At 41.3% G+C, this 13693-nt stretch overlaps 1 long non-coding RNA gene and 1 pseudogene across 2 annotated transcripts in view; both read right to left on the minus strand.

Annotated features, from left to right (window-relative positions):
* Positions 1 to 13693, minus strand: part of LOC148778029 (uncharacterized) — a 62539-nt gene that overhangs the window by 32630 nt on the left and 16216 nt on the right. The gene's annotated exons all lie outside the window — the stretch shown is intronic.
* On the minus strand, positions 266 to 2204 carry LOC129541629 (isocitrate dehydrogenase [NADP] cytoplasmic pseudogene; annotated as a pseudogene).

Here is a 13693-nt window from a genome sequence, read left to right on the forward strand (position 1 = left end):
GAGAAAAATGTAAACCAGTAGACCCTAGTTGGAGAAGGCAGTGGCACCCCACTCCAGTACTGTTGCCTGGAAAATCCCATGGACGGAGGAGCCTGGTAGGCTTCAGTCCGTGGGGTCGCAAAGAGTCAGACAAGACTGAACAACTTCCCTTTCCCTTTTCAGTTTCATGCACTGGAGAAGGAAATCGTGACCCACTCCAGTGTTCTTGCCTGGAGAATCCCAGGGACGGGGGAGCCTGGTGGACTGCCGTCTATGGGGTCGCACAGAGTCGGACACGACTGAAGTGACTTAGCAGCAGCAGCAGACCCTAGTTACCAGAAAAAGAAGCATCCTCCAAAGACAAGAAATGACCTTAAAGTTTGGCCTGGGCTAGTTTTAACTGCAGGTTTTCTCCAAGTTTATCCATGAACTCAAATGTATTCAAGTAGTCAGAACGTTGCACGTTGGGTAAACTTTAATACATGCAGCTAAGTCCTTGGTCATGAAGCCAGCCTCAGTGGTCTCAATACAGACTTCTTCCAAAGCTTTTGCAAAAAAGCTGAGGTCTTTATTGTTATCAAGCTTAGCTCTGTGGGCTAAGCCTCTGGTCCAGGCAAAAATGGAAGAAATGGGATTGGTGGATGCCTCCTGTCCTTTCTGATACATTTGGTAGTGACAGGTTACAGTCCCGTGGGCAGCCTCTGCTTCTACTGTCTTGCCATCTGGACAAACCAGCACACTAGTCATCATGCCGAGAGAGCCATAAACTTGGGCCACGGAGTCCAACTGCACGTCCCCATCATAGTTCTTACAGGCCCAAATGAAGCCCCCCTCTGATTTCATAGCTTGGGCCACCATGTCATCAATGAGCCTGTGCTCATACCAGATATCCTGAGCTTCAAACTCAGATTTGTACTGCTTGTCATGTATCTCCTGAAAGATGTCTTTAAAACATCCATCGTATTTCTTCAGCATAGTTTTTTTGGTGCTCAGATACAAAGTCATCTGGAAAGAACTGTGATTGTACATTCCCATGGCAACACCACCACTCTCTGTGAAGTTATGTACTAGGTATACCATTTTGGGGGATCCATCGCTTGGCGTGTAGGATATCTCTATTTTTCCAGGCCCTGGCACAACAAAATTGGTTGCTCTATATTGATCCCCATAAGCATGACGACCTATGATAATGGGTTTTACCGCTCACAAGCCAGGGTATATTTTTGCAGGTAATAGCTTCCCTGAAGACAGGGCCGCCCAGGATATTTCGGATGGTGCCATTTGGAAATTTCCACATTTCTTTCAACTTGAACTCCTCCACTCTCTTCTCATCGGGGGTGATGGTGGCACACTTGACACCAAAGTTGTACTTCTTTATAGCTTCTGCAGCGTCCTTGGTGACCTGGTCATTGGTGGCATTGCAATTCTCTATGCCTAAATCGTAGCTGTGCAGGTCCAGTTCCACGTAGGGAAAAATGAGTTTCTCTTTAATCAACTCCCAAATGATTCGTGTCATTTCGTCTCCTTGCATCTCAACCACAGACCTGCCTTGGATTTTTTGAGACATTTTGACTTCAATAAACCTTTTTACAATTTCTAATCACCCCAACTCCTCTCAGTCTTGCAGACTCAGCGTATCTCCTGCAGGGAAGGTACGTTGGCGATGACCCAGGGGCACACAGTCACTCAGTGTCCACTTTGGCAATCCTGGCTGGACCCCAACTGTTGTGGATTCTGCCTCGGCAGAAACCCCCAGTTTTTTTGTGTTTAGTTCTTAGTATTGTCCTGATACTACAGGACTGGAAAAGGTCAGTCTTCATTCCAATTCCAAAGAAAGGCAATGCCAAAGAATGATCAAACTACCACACAATTGCACTCATCTCACACGCTAGTAAAGTCATGCTCAAAATTCTCCAAGCCAGGCTTCAGCAATATGTGAACCGTGAACTTCCAGATGTTTAAGCAGGTTTTAGAAAAGGCAGAGGCACCAGAGATCAAATTGCCAATATCCGCTGGATCATGGAGAAAGCAAGAGAGTTCCAGAAAAACATCTATTTCTACTTCATTGACTATGCCAAAGCCTTTGACTGTGTGGATCACAATAAACTGTAGAAAATTCTGAAAGAGATGGGAACACCAGACCACCTGACCTGCCTCTTGAGAAACCTATATGCAGGTCAGGAAGCAACAGTTAGAACTGGATATGGAACAGCAGACTGGTTCCAAATAGGAAAAGGAGTATGTCAAGGTTGTATATTGTCACCCTGCTTATTTAACTTATATGCAGAGTACATCATGAGAAACACTGGGCTGGAAGAAGCACAAGCTGGAATTAAGATTGCCGAGAGAAATATCAATAACCTCAGATATGCAGATGACACCACCCTTATGGCAGAAAGTGAAGACGAACTCAAAAGCCTCTTGATGAAAGTGAAAGAGGAGAGTGAAAATGTTGGCTTAAAGCTCCACTTTCAGAAAACTAAGATCATGGCATCTGGTCCCATCACTTCATGGCAAATAGGTGGGGAAACAGTGGAAACAGTGTCAGACTTTATTTTGGGGGGCTCCAAAATCACTGCAGATGCTGACTGCAGCCATGAAATTAAAAGACGCTTACTCCTTGGAAGGAAAGTTATGACCAACCTAGATAGCATATTAAAAAGCAGAGACATTACTTTGCCAACAAAGGTCTGTCTAGTCAAGGCTATGGTTTTTCCCGTGGTCATGTATGGATGTGAGAGTTGGACTGTGAAGAAAGCTGATCGCCGAAGAATTGATGCTTTTGAACTGTGGTACTGGAGAAGACTCTTGAGAGTCCCTTGGACTGCAAGGAGATCCAACCAGTCCATTCTAAAGGAGATCAATCCTGGGTGTTCATTGGAAGGACTGATGCTAAAGCTGAAACTGCAATACTTTGGCCACCTCATGCAACGAGTTGTCTCCCTGGAAAAGAGTCTGATGCTAGGAGGGATTGGGGGTGGGAGGAGACGGGGATGACAAAGAATGAGATGGCTGGATGGCCTCACTGACTCGATGGACATGAGTTTGAGTGAACTCCGGGAGTTGGTGATGGACAGGGAGGCCTGGCATGCTGTGATTCATGGGGTCGCAAAGAGTTGGACACGACTGAGGGACTGAACTGAACTGAACTGATTGTCCTGATAACTTCTTCCTCTTTTGGCCTGACAGTGGGCGCAAGCCAAGTAAGATGACAAACTGTCACAGAAAAAGACTTTTGAGACCTTCTGTATCACCTGTTTTCTGGAGTTTATTTCAGAATCAGAAGCAGAAACAGCAGTAGGACTCCAAAGCAAGAGAAATGTGAGCTGTCGTTACAACAGGGCAGCAAGGAAGTGAAATTACTGCTGGAGCAGAATGAGACAAGACATGCCCTATTAAGAAAGCAAATACTGACAGAGCATTTGCCATGTATAGAGCACTAGTGACAGGAACACAGCAGTAAATACAGACCTACTACTCAATTCATGGATTTTGGAGAAAGGAAGAAGGGTTAGGAAGAAACTTCTAGGCAGAAAAAGCAGCACTTGGAAAGACCTGGAGGTCTTCCCTTACAGAACACTTCACATGCCCCGAAGTGTTCTGTGTATCTGTGTATTGCTCCCCATGTCTAGTATGGTGTGGTACACACAGAAATAAAGAACAGATATTTTAAAATCAACAATAAATGATGAACACCAATGATTATGGCACCATTGGCTCAGCTGACTCTCCCATAGCTGATCTAGCTCTGAATGCCAGAACATTAATATCTTCATTGGTAAAGTATGAACCTTGATATCCACTACACAGGGTGATATGGAAAAATAATGAGGTGGTACAAGAAAAAGCAATTTTTAAACATGAAAACATCATCAAATGTCCATTGTTCATATTTGAAACAAATGGAGGAATAGTAAGAACATGGAGAAGAAGAACTGCCAGGAAGATTCTACATTGGAAGATGTCAGAATCCTGAACATTTTCTTAGTTTTAGTTCTCAAACATATCAAAGAACAGACTATAACTGAATCAGAAGTAGCCACATCTGTGTCAATGTCAAAGTTTCATAAACTGGACTTGGAGGAGAAAGAAAAAGTACTCAGGCTTTCACTGGGATAAAAAAATAATCATTTCTTATGATCAAAGCTCTCAGGTCAGTGAACCTGTTTCACACAACAGAGTAGAAGGTGAATGGTTTGATTAAAGAACATATTAATGATGCTGATCAGTGAGTGTAGGTAGATTCTCCACAGACTTAAACTCCTTTTGTTTATACATTTTTATACCTACAGTTAAATATGTGCATTACTATGAAACTTGTTAAAGCTTCATTTGAGATAACATAGGTGAAAACACACTAAAATCGACCAGTGTGTATGGAACTCTAAGAAACTGCTTTTGTTGTTTTTCGTTCGCTAAGTCATGTCCAACTCCTTGCGACCCCATGAACTGCAGCATGCCAGGCTCCTCTGTCCTTCACTATCTCCCAGAGTTTGCTCAAATTCATGACCACTGAGTTGGTGATGCTATCTAACCAAGAAACTGCTATTATCTGCAATATTTTGATTGTTATACTGTTCCAGTGCCACTAAAATCTCACAGGCAAGACTTCATAATAATAGTCCTTTGAAACTTTCACTAAATGCACTTGAATGAAGTCCAAGTCTCAAATTGCTTAAATGAGTTCCACTCCTTTCTGAATAGTGTTGTAGTGCTGCTGCAGGATGTGAGATAATGTTATTGTGACCCAGCAGCTTTAACAGTGCTAGCTCTATTAATAAGGCCAAAGAGGCCTTTATCTAGGATGATAAAAAAAACAAACAGCAAGCAACACTTTAAAATAACCACTTGAGATATCGTTGGAATAATGCCACATACTTGAGTCTAAAGAAGAAAAAATAATTATTTGGAGAAGGAGTGCACTCCTATATTGCACATATTGCCTTTTACTAAAGTATTTGAAGCACGGCAAGCAGTCAGACTATAATGACGTGCATCACATACAGTGAGCTTAAATAAAAGGCTCTCAGGATGTCTGCGATTAAACATAAAAGCCACTCTCTCAGTAGGGCATTTCCATATTAGAGGTCTTGAAGAACTATTGGTTAATTTACTGGTCGTATTACACCAGGCATAGCAAATAGGTTTCAACTCCACTGTCAATATTAATTGATGGGTAGTGGCTGTTAGGTATACTTTATTGAAAAAGGCTGTGATAATAAAGCCAACTCTACCACAAAGTTAACAGATGTGTGTATTTGAGAATGGAGGTCAACATTAGCAGTCCCTATACAGTGATGGTCTGTATTAGGGAAAAGGCTAATCAAGCACAGATCCCCAAGGTTATTCAGATACTAGCTACTCATCGGAGAAGGAAATGGCACCCCACTCCAGTACTCTTGCCTGGAAAATGCCATGGACAGAGGAGCCTGATAGGGGTCGCGAAGAGTCGGATATGACTGAGTGACTCACTTTCACTTTTCACTTTCATGCATTGGAGAAGGAAATGGCAACCCACTCCAGTGTTCTTGCCTGGAGAATCACAGAGACGGGGGAACCTGGTGGGCTGCCGTCTACGGGGTCGCACAGAGTCGGACACGACTGAAGCAAGTTAGCAGCAGCAGCAGCTACTCATTTACTCATTTGTTTATCCTTCACCTCTTCAAAAAAGACGTGTAATATAAAAAGATTTTAAAAAACAAGGCAAAAGGTAGGTAAGACCACTGAGATATGCAAGCCATAAAATCCTGCACAATTAGCAATGGGGGCTTAATATTTGACTCTGAATTTCCTAACAACCAAATTAAATATGGAAGTCATAATAATTTACAAGGCTCACATTGTGAAAAATATAAGGCTGGTCATGGAAGTAAAGTGTAAGGACAGAAGGACAAACATTTTAGTAGAAAGAAATAGAAGTGGCACTAGAAGGCATAACTTTAAATTTTAGGTCTGCCGCTTAGTCCTGGAAGAGGACATGGCAACCCTCTCCAGTATTCTTGCCTGGAGAATCCCATGGACAGAGGAGTCTGGCAGGCTACCTATGGTCCATATGGTCGGACACAATTGAAGCAACTCAGCATGCACACACATAGGCTGCCACTTAGTAGCCTTATGACCTTCAGCAAGTTATTTAAACTTGACTGCCTCAGCGTCTTCATTTGTAAACGTGGGATAATAATGCTGCTTCCTGAATTATTCCGAAGTTAAACTGTGAAGTGAGCATATTCTTTATCTTTCCTTTGGTCACCGAGATCCATTCCCCTCACTTCTCTGCCCTGCAGGCTGCATATCCTGGGCTCCCTTTGCCCTCAGGCTTCCTATTCCATTCAACCAACAAGGAGAAACCTCTCCCCACTTCTTCAATGCTGAGAGTCTTATGGTAGCTGGTCCCTTTATTACTGTAGCTCCTAATGGGCAGCTACCTCCCAGACCACCAACTCTCACCAGGTTCTAAGACTGTGGCCTCCCCTTCCTTCTTTAGGTCAAAGGAGGTGACACCTACTTGACATTGCTATCACAGGGTATCTCGGGATCACTTGTTGGTTTCCCCAACTCCATTCATATTTCTGTAAGCAGCCCCTTCATTAAATTCTCCCCAGAATCCAATGTGAGCATATTTTCTATTTCTGGTCAGGGCCCTGACTGAATAGAGTTGATTTTTGAGCCCCAACTACAAGCCAACCATAGACCAGTCAATATTTATAGCAGATATTCAATAAATGCTGATAAAACTGAAGTAAGGGGTATGAGAAGGATAAAGGAGAACAGATTTCACACACAAGAAGTTGAGGCATAGGACTCGGATCCTTTCCATCAGATGACCTCCTTTCCCCAGTATGGAATGTCAGCAGAAGAAAGAGGAATAAGCAGGATTAATCAGGCTGCTTAACCTGCACAACCACAACAAAATTCCAGCATTTATGAAGATGTAAACTATTGTTCTAGGTTTCAGAAAAAATTCAAAAAGAAATGATGCAGCGGAAAGCAAGTATGTGAATTTTCTTTGTGCCATTTCAGATACCTGGGGGTGGGATATAGGTGAGTGGACATAAACATAATTAATGGAATGCCTAGCGTGCTCATACGCTGTTCTATTTTGGAATGATTTATAATCTTCCAAGGATGTACAATCAGAAAGGAAGTACTTTGTCTCCTTTTCAAAATAAAGATACTTTAAGAATCACAAACAAGAGAGACCATAACACGAACTCATGAAGAGTTCCAGCACAGGGACAACAAAAGGTTTGTGACCACACAGCAAATTTTGCTGTTGTCCCTAGAAAACACCAAAGGTACATAATTTCAAGTGCTTCCCTTACTGAAATATCCTACATGTTACTGACATCAGGAGAGACTCTCATCCTCAGATCCTCTTTATAGAAAGAGATCTATTTTTTTTTTTTTCCTTTCTCTGCTGATGCACATTTTTACAGGAGAGCAGAGATGTCTTAGATCTTTTGCCCAAAAGCTGTCCCCATAACCAAACAGACAGACCTTGCACAAAATAACCACAGGATAGGGGAGAACTCACAAAGACAAAGATGCATAAAGTGAAATGCTTTGCTTTTCTTTTTGCCATTTTCATCCTGTTTTGGTTTTCAACATGTGCAAATCGTTCTGTTGCTGTAAAACTTATTAAATGAAGTAAAAGAGCAAAGACCAAAAATGTAATAATGAAGTTTTAATCCTTTACAGTTTTTTTTTTTTGGCATCATCAGCTTGATTACATTTGATATACACTGAAGGGTTTTGAATTTCAGACGGAACTTTCTTAAAACTGTTCATGCATCCCAGATGTGACCTAGTTTCGTTCTGGGAAGTGGATGCTGAGTGTAGCACAGGCAGTCAAACAGGCATGGCTATTTTAGGAGCCATTAATGTAGTATATTTACAGGAACCAAATATGTGATTCCAGCTGGCCAGTGAAAACCCTCACTGAGCATGTACTATATGCTGAGCTGCTGCTGCTGCTGCTAAGACGCTTCAGTCATGTCCGACTCTGTGCGACCCCATAGACGGCAGCCCACCAGGTTCCCCCGTCTCTGTGATTCTCCAGGCAAGAACACTGGAGTGGGTTGCCATTTCCTTCTCCAATGCATGAAAATGAAAAGTGAAGGTAATGTCGCTCAGTCATGTCCAACTCTTAGCGACCCCATGGACTGCAGCCCACCAGGCTCCTCCGTCCATGGGATTTTCCAGGCAAGAGTACTGGAGTGGGGGTGCCATTGCCTTCTCTGATATGTTAAGCACAGACCTGTAAACACAAAGGACCAGTCCTGATCTTGAGGAGCTCAGAAACCAGGCAACGAACATGTCACATTGTAAAAGAAAATACATGTGAAAAATAAAGCCAAGGGGTAAAATGTGCAGGTATTAGAAGCTGGAAAAAGGCAGAAAAATGCTCCAAAATCTGTAAACAATTTTTTTTTGTCTTAGAAGAGTTAAGGGGATGCTTCACAGAGGAGGTAGAATCGTGCAAATTCTGAAGTTTTAATTCCAGCTGGGAAATTCTCTTCAGTTAAGTCATGACCTATTTATGGACAAATGAATTTATGGTCCACTTGGATCGATGAGAACACAAATACAAAATGCTTAGGATAAGATGGGAATAAGATAAACAGCATCAAATGCTTCCTCTCTCCTCCTGTATTTTCTTAATTGAAGTGAAATTCATGTAACAACACCCTGTTCATCATTTTAAATGATACAGTTCAGTGGTGTTAGTACATTCACAATGTTTTTCAAGCATTATCACTATCTAATTCTAGAATATCCTCATCAGCCTACAAAGAAAGGCTGTGCCCATTGAGAAGTCACTAGCCATTCCCCTCCCCCTCTAGCACCTGGCAACCACTAATCTGCTCTGTTCCTAAGGATTTGTCTGTTCCAGACATTTCTTATGAACATAATCATAGCATATGTGGCCTTTTGTGTCTGCCTTCTTTCACTTAATGTTTTCAAGGTTCATCCAAATATTAACGTGAATTGGTACTTCATTTCTTTTTATGGCTGAATAACACTTCATTGTACACAAATACCGTGTTTTGTGTAACCATTCATCTGTTGGTAGACACTGGATCATTACTACCTTTTGCCTATTGTGAATAGTGTTGGTATCAACATTCACATACAAGTTTTTATTTAAACACCTGTTTTCAATCCTTCTGCAGGATAGATACCTAGGAGTGGAATTGCTGGGTCACATGCTAATGAGACAATTAGCTTTTTGAGCAACGACTAAGCTGCATTTGTGGATGTACCATTTTACATTATTATCAGCAATGTATGTGGAGAAGGCAATGGCAACCCACTCTAGTACTCTTGCCTGGAAAATCCCATGGACAGAGGAGCCTGGTAGGCTGCAGTCCATGGGGTCGCTAAGAGTCGGGCTCGACTGAGCGACTTCACTGTCTCTTTTCAGTCTCATGTATTGGAGAAGGAAATGGCAACCCACTCCAGTGTTCTTGCCTGGAGAATCCCAGGGACGGGGGAGCTTTGTGGGCTGCCGTCTATGGGGTCGCACAGAGTCGGACACGACTGAAGCGACTTAGCAGCAGCAGCAGCAGCAGCAATGTATGAGTGTTTTAATTTCTTAACAAGCATCAATGAGGTGTGATTTTCTGTTTTGTTTTGGCCTGGTTTTGCTTGCAGCATCCCCCAGTGGGAGTAAAGCGGCATCTCATTTTGGTTTGTATTTGTGTTTTCCTACTTACTGGGTTTATTGACCATTAAAATTTCTTTTTTAGAAAAAATGTCTATTCAGATCATTTGTCCATTTTTAAATTGGATTGTTTGATCTTTTTGTTGTCATATGGCAAGTTATTTATGTATTCTGCATACAAGTTTCTTAACAAATATATGGTATGCAAATATTTCCTCTCATACTGTAGTTGTCTTTATTTAAAGGATAGTGTCCTCTGATGAACAAAAGTGCTATTTTAAATTTTTATAAAGTCCAAATTATCTACTTTTTTCCTTTTGTTGCTTGTGCTTTCAGTTCAATTCAGTTCAGTCACTCAGTCGTGTCCAACCCTTTGCGACCCCATGAATCACAGCATGCCAGGCCTCCCTGTCCATCACCAACTCCCGGAATTCACTCAAACTCATGTCCATCGAGTCGGTGATGCCATCCAGCCATCTCATTCTCTGTCTTCCTCGTCTCCTCTTGCCCGCAATCCCTCCCAGCATCAGAGTCATTTCCAGTGAGTCAACTCTTCGCATGAGGTGGCCAAAGTATTGGAGCTTCAGCTTTAGCATCAGTCCTTCCAATGAACACCCAGGAACGATCTCCTTTAGAATGGACTGGTTGGATCTCCTTGTGGTACAAGGGACTCTCAAGAGTCTTCTCCAGCACCACAGTTCAAAAGCATCAATTCTTCGGCGATCAGCTTTCTTCACAGTCCAACTCTCACATTCATACATGACCACTGGAAAAACCATAGCCTTGACTAGACGGACCTTGGTTGGCAAAGTAATGTCTCTGCTTTTTAATATGCTATCTAAGTTGGTCATAACTTTCCTTCCAAGGAGTAAGCGTCTTTTAATTTCATGGCTGCAATCAGCATCCGCAGTGATTTTGGAGCCCCCCAAAATAAAGTCTGACACTGTTTCCACTGTTTCTCCATCTATTTCCCATGAAGTGATGGGACCAGATGCCATGATCTTAGTTTTCTGAATGTTGACCTTCAAGCCAAGTTTTTCACTCTCCTCTTTCACTTTCATCAAGAGGCTTTTGAGTTCGTCTTCACTTTCTGCCATAAGGGTGGTGTCATCTGCATATCTGAGGTTATTGATATTTCTCCTGGCAATCTTGATTCCAGCTTGTGCTTCTTCCAGCCCAGTGCTTTAGGTATCATGTTTAAGAAACTATTGCCTAATCCAAAGTCATGAAGATTTACATCTATGTTTCTTTCCTAGAGTTGTAGAACTTTAGTGCTTACATTTAGGTCTTTTGATTAATTTTGAATTATTTTTTTGTATATGGTAGAAGTAGATACCTAAGTTCATCCTTTTGTGTGGATATCCAGTTGTCCTGTTGTTCCAGGAAACAAACTCACTCAGAAGGACAATGCAGATGGTGGAGTGCAGTTTATTACACTGCCAGGTCCAATGCAGAGTCTCCTCTTAGTCAAGGACCCAGACCAGGTTTTGTGAAAACCTTATATACCCTAAGTGTACGTGCTCAAACCTACCTCCCCAAATTCTCTGAAACTAGTCTGAACAAAGGGAAAGAAAGATACAATCAAAGTTAACCCAAGATTCTATGCCTTAAGCCTAGGTAGTTAACAGTGGACAATTATCAATAGGCCTGTGGTCATACCCCAATAAGCATAATAGAATATATGACTCTATTTGGTTACACAGATAATTAGGGTATTCTTTTAGGCCAGAGAGAGTCTAGGTATGAGCCCTGGGGCTCTTCCTTTGGGGGCCTGGTTTTCCAGTTGGTATGTCATTTCCATAGATACTGGGCATATAGCTCAAAGTCCACAGTCCAGCCTAAGATGGAGTCCTGCTTTCAAGATAGAGCCGTTCTGTTGTTTCTTCCTTCAGTCCCAGCCCTGTATGTTGAAAAGACTATTCTTTCTCCCATTGATTGTTCTTGGTATCTTATAGATATTTGGGTTTACTTCTGGATTCTGAATTATATTCCATTGATCTGTGTGTCAGTCCTTACGTCAGCACAACAGTGTTTTGGTTGCTGTAGCTTAGTAGTAAGTTTTGAAATAGAGAAGTATGAAGAATTTTGTCCTTTTTCAAGATTTTGGATATTTGGCATCCTTTGCAATTACATGTGACTTTTATAATCAGCTTGTCCATTCTTCAAAAAGGCAGCTGGAATTTTGATAGAGATTACACTGAATCTGTACATCAACTTGAGGAATGTGAATGTTAGTTGCTCTGTCATGTCCAACGCTTTGCAACCCCATGGACTGTAACCCTCCAGGATCCTCTTTCCACTGAATTCTCCAGGCAAGAATACTGGAGTGGGTAGCCATTCCCTTCTCCAGAGGATCTTCCCAACCCAGGGATCAAACTTAGGTCTCCTGCATTGCAGGCAGATTCTTCACCATCTGAACAAGGAAGGAATTTGCCTCTTAACTATATTAGGTTTTCCAATCTATGAATGTGGGATGCCTTTCCATTTATTTAGGTCTTCTTCAATTTCTTTGAGCAATATTTTATTGTCTTTAGGGTATGAGTCTTATACCTCCTTAGTTATACTAAGTATTTTATTCATTTTGACCTTAAATGGAATCTTTTTTTCTCTTTAATTTACCTCTAATCAAACTTTCATTCTTTTTTTCTGTTTGCTTTGGATTTAGTTTGGTAGTTTGGGTTTTTCTTTACTAGTTTCTTAGAAGTTTAGATTATCGATAATAAGGTTTTTCTTTTTTTTGAATGTAAGCATTTTAGAACAACAAATTTTCCTCTACTGAAAGAGGAAACAGAACAGGCTCCATCTTGAAAGCAGGACTCCATCTTGGGCTGGACTGTGTGGATTTTGAGCTATATGCCCAGTATTGAAGAAAACTACATACCAACTGGAAAACCAGGCCCCCAGAAGAAAGAGCCCAGGGTTCCTACCTAGACTCTCCCTAGCTTAAAAGAATACCCTAATTATCTGTGTAACCGAATAGAATCATACATTCTATTATGCTTATTGGGGTATGACCACAGGCCTATTGATAATTGTCCACTGTTAACCACCTAGGCTTAAGGCATATGAATCACAGGTTAACTTTGATTGTATCTTTCTTTTTCCTTTGTTCATACTAGTTTCAGGGAATTTGGGAAGGGGGTTTGTGCACATACTCTTAGGATATAAAAGGTTTTCACAAAAACTGGTCAGGGTCCTTGGCTAAGAGGAGACTCTGCCTTGGGCCCACCAGTGTAATAAACTGCACTACAACATCTGCATTGTCCTTCTGAGTGAGTTTGTTTCCCGGAATGCGTGGCTACAACACTACAAACTGCTTTAACTGCATCCCATAAGTTTTGGTGTGTTATGTTTTCTTTTTCATTCATCTCACAGCATCTTCTAATTTTTTGTGATTTCATTTTTGACCCATTGATTAGCGTGTTGTTTAATTTCCATATATTTGTGATTTTGACAGTTCTGTTTGTTATCTTCCTCCCTTATTCTCTTCCTTCCTTTGCACCTTTCTTTTTTTTTCTTCTATCTTTTATAAAGGACTTTTTTTGTGTTAACACTAAACGTATCTACTCTGTTAATAAACTTTAAGTGCACAATACAGTATTATTACAGGTTAACTATAGGCAGAGTGCTGTACAGCAGATCTCGAGAAGTTTTTCAGGTGGCAATGCTGAAACTTTTTACCTGTTCAACAGCGCAGTCCCATTTTCCCCTTCCTCCAGCCCCTGGCAGCCATCATTGTATTCTCTGTTTCTATGAGGTTGGCAGTTTTAAATACCTCCTCTAACTGAAATCAGGCAGGATTTATCCCCTGTGACTGGGTTGTTTCACTTAGCATAGTGTCCTCCAGGTTTATCTATATCGTCACATACGGCAGGATTTCCTTCTTTTTTAAGGTTGAAAAATATTCCATTGTAAGTATATATCACATTTTCTTTCATCTGTTGTTGGATATTTAGGTTGTTTCTATATCTTGGTTATTGTCAATAATGCAAAGAACTTTGGAATGCATATATCTTGTGGAGATCCTGAATCCAATTTGTTTTGCTATAT

Source organism: Moschus berezovskii, chromosome 4 (assembly GCF_049115385.1).
Source record: "Moschus berezovskii isolate FMDL1 chromosome 4, NW_MosBer_1.0, whole genome shotgun sequence".
Taxonomy (NCBI): Eukaryota; Metazoa; Chordata; class Mammalia; order Artiodactyla; family Moschidae; genus Moschus; species Moschus berezovskii.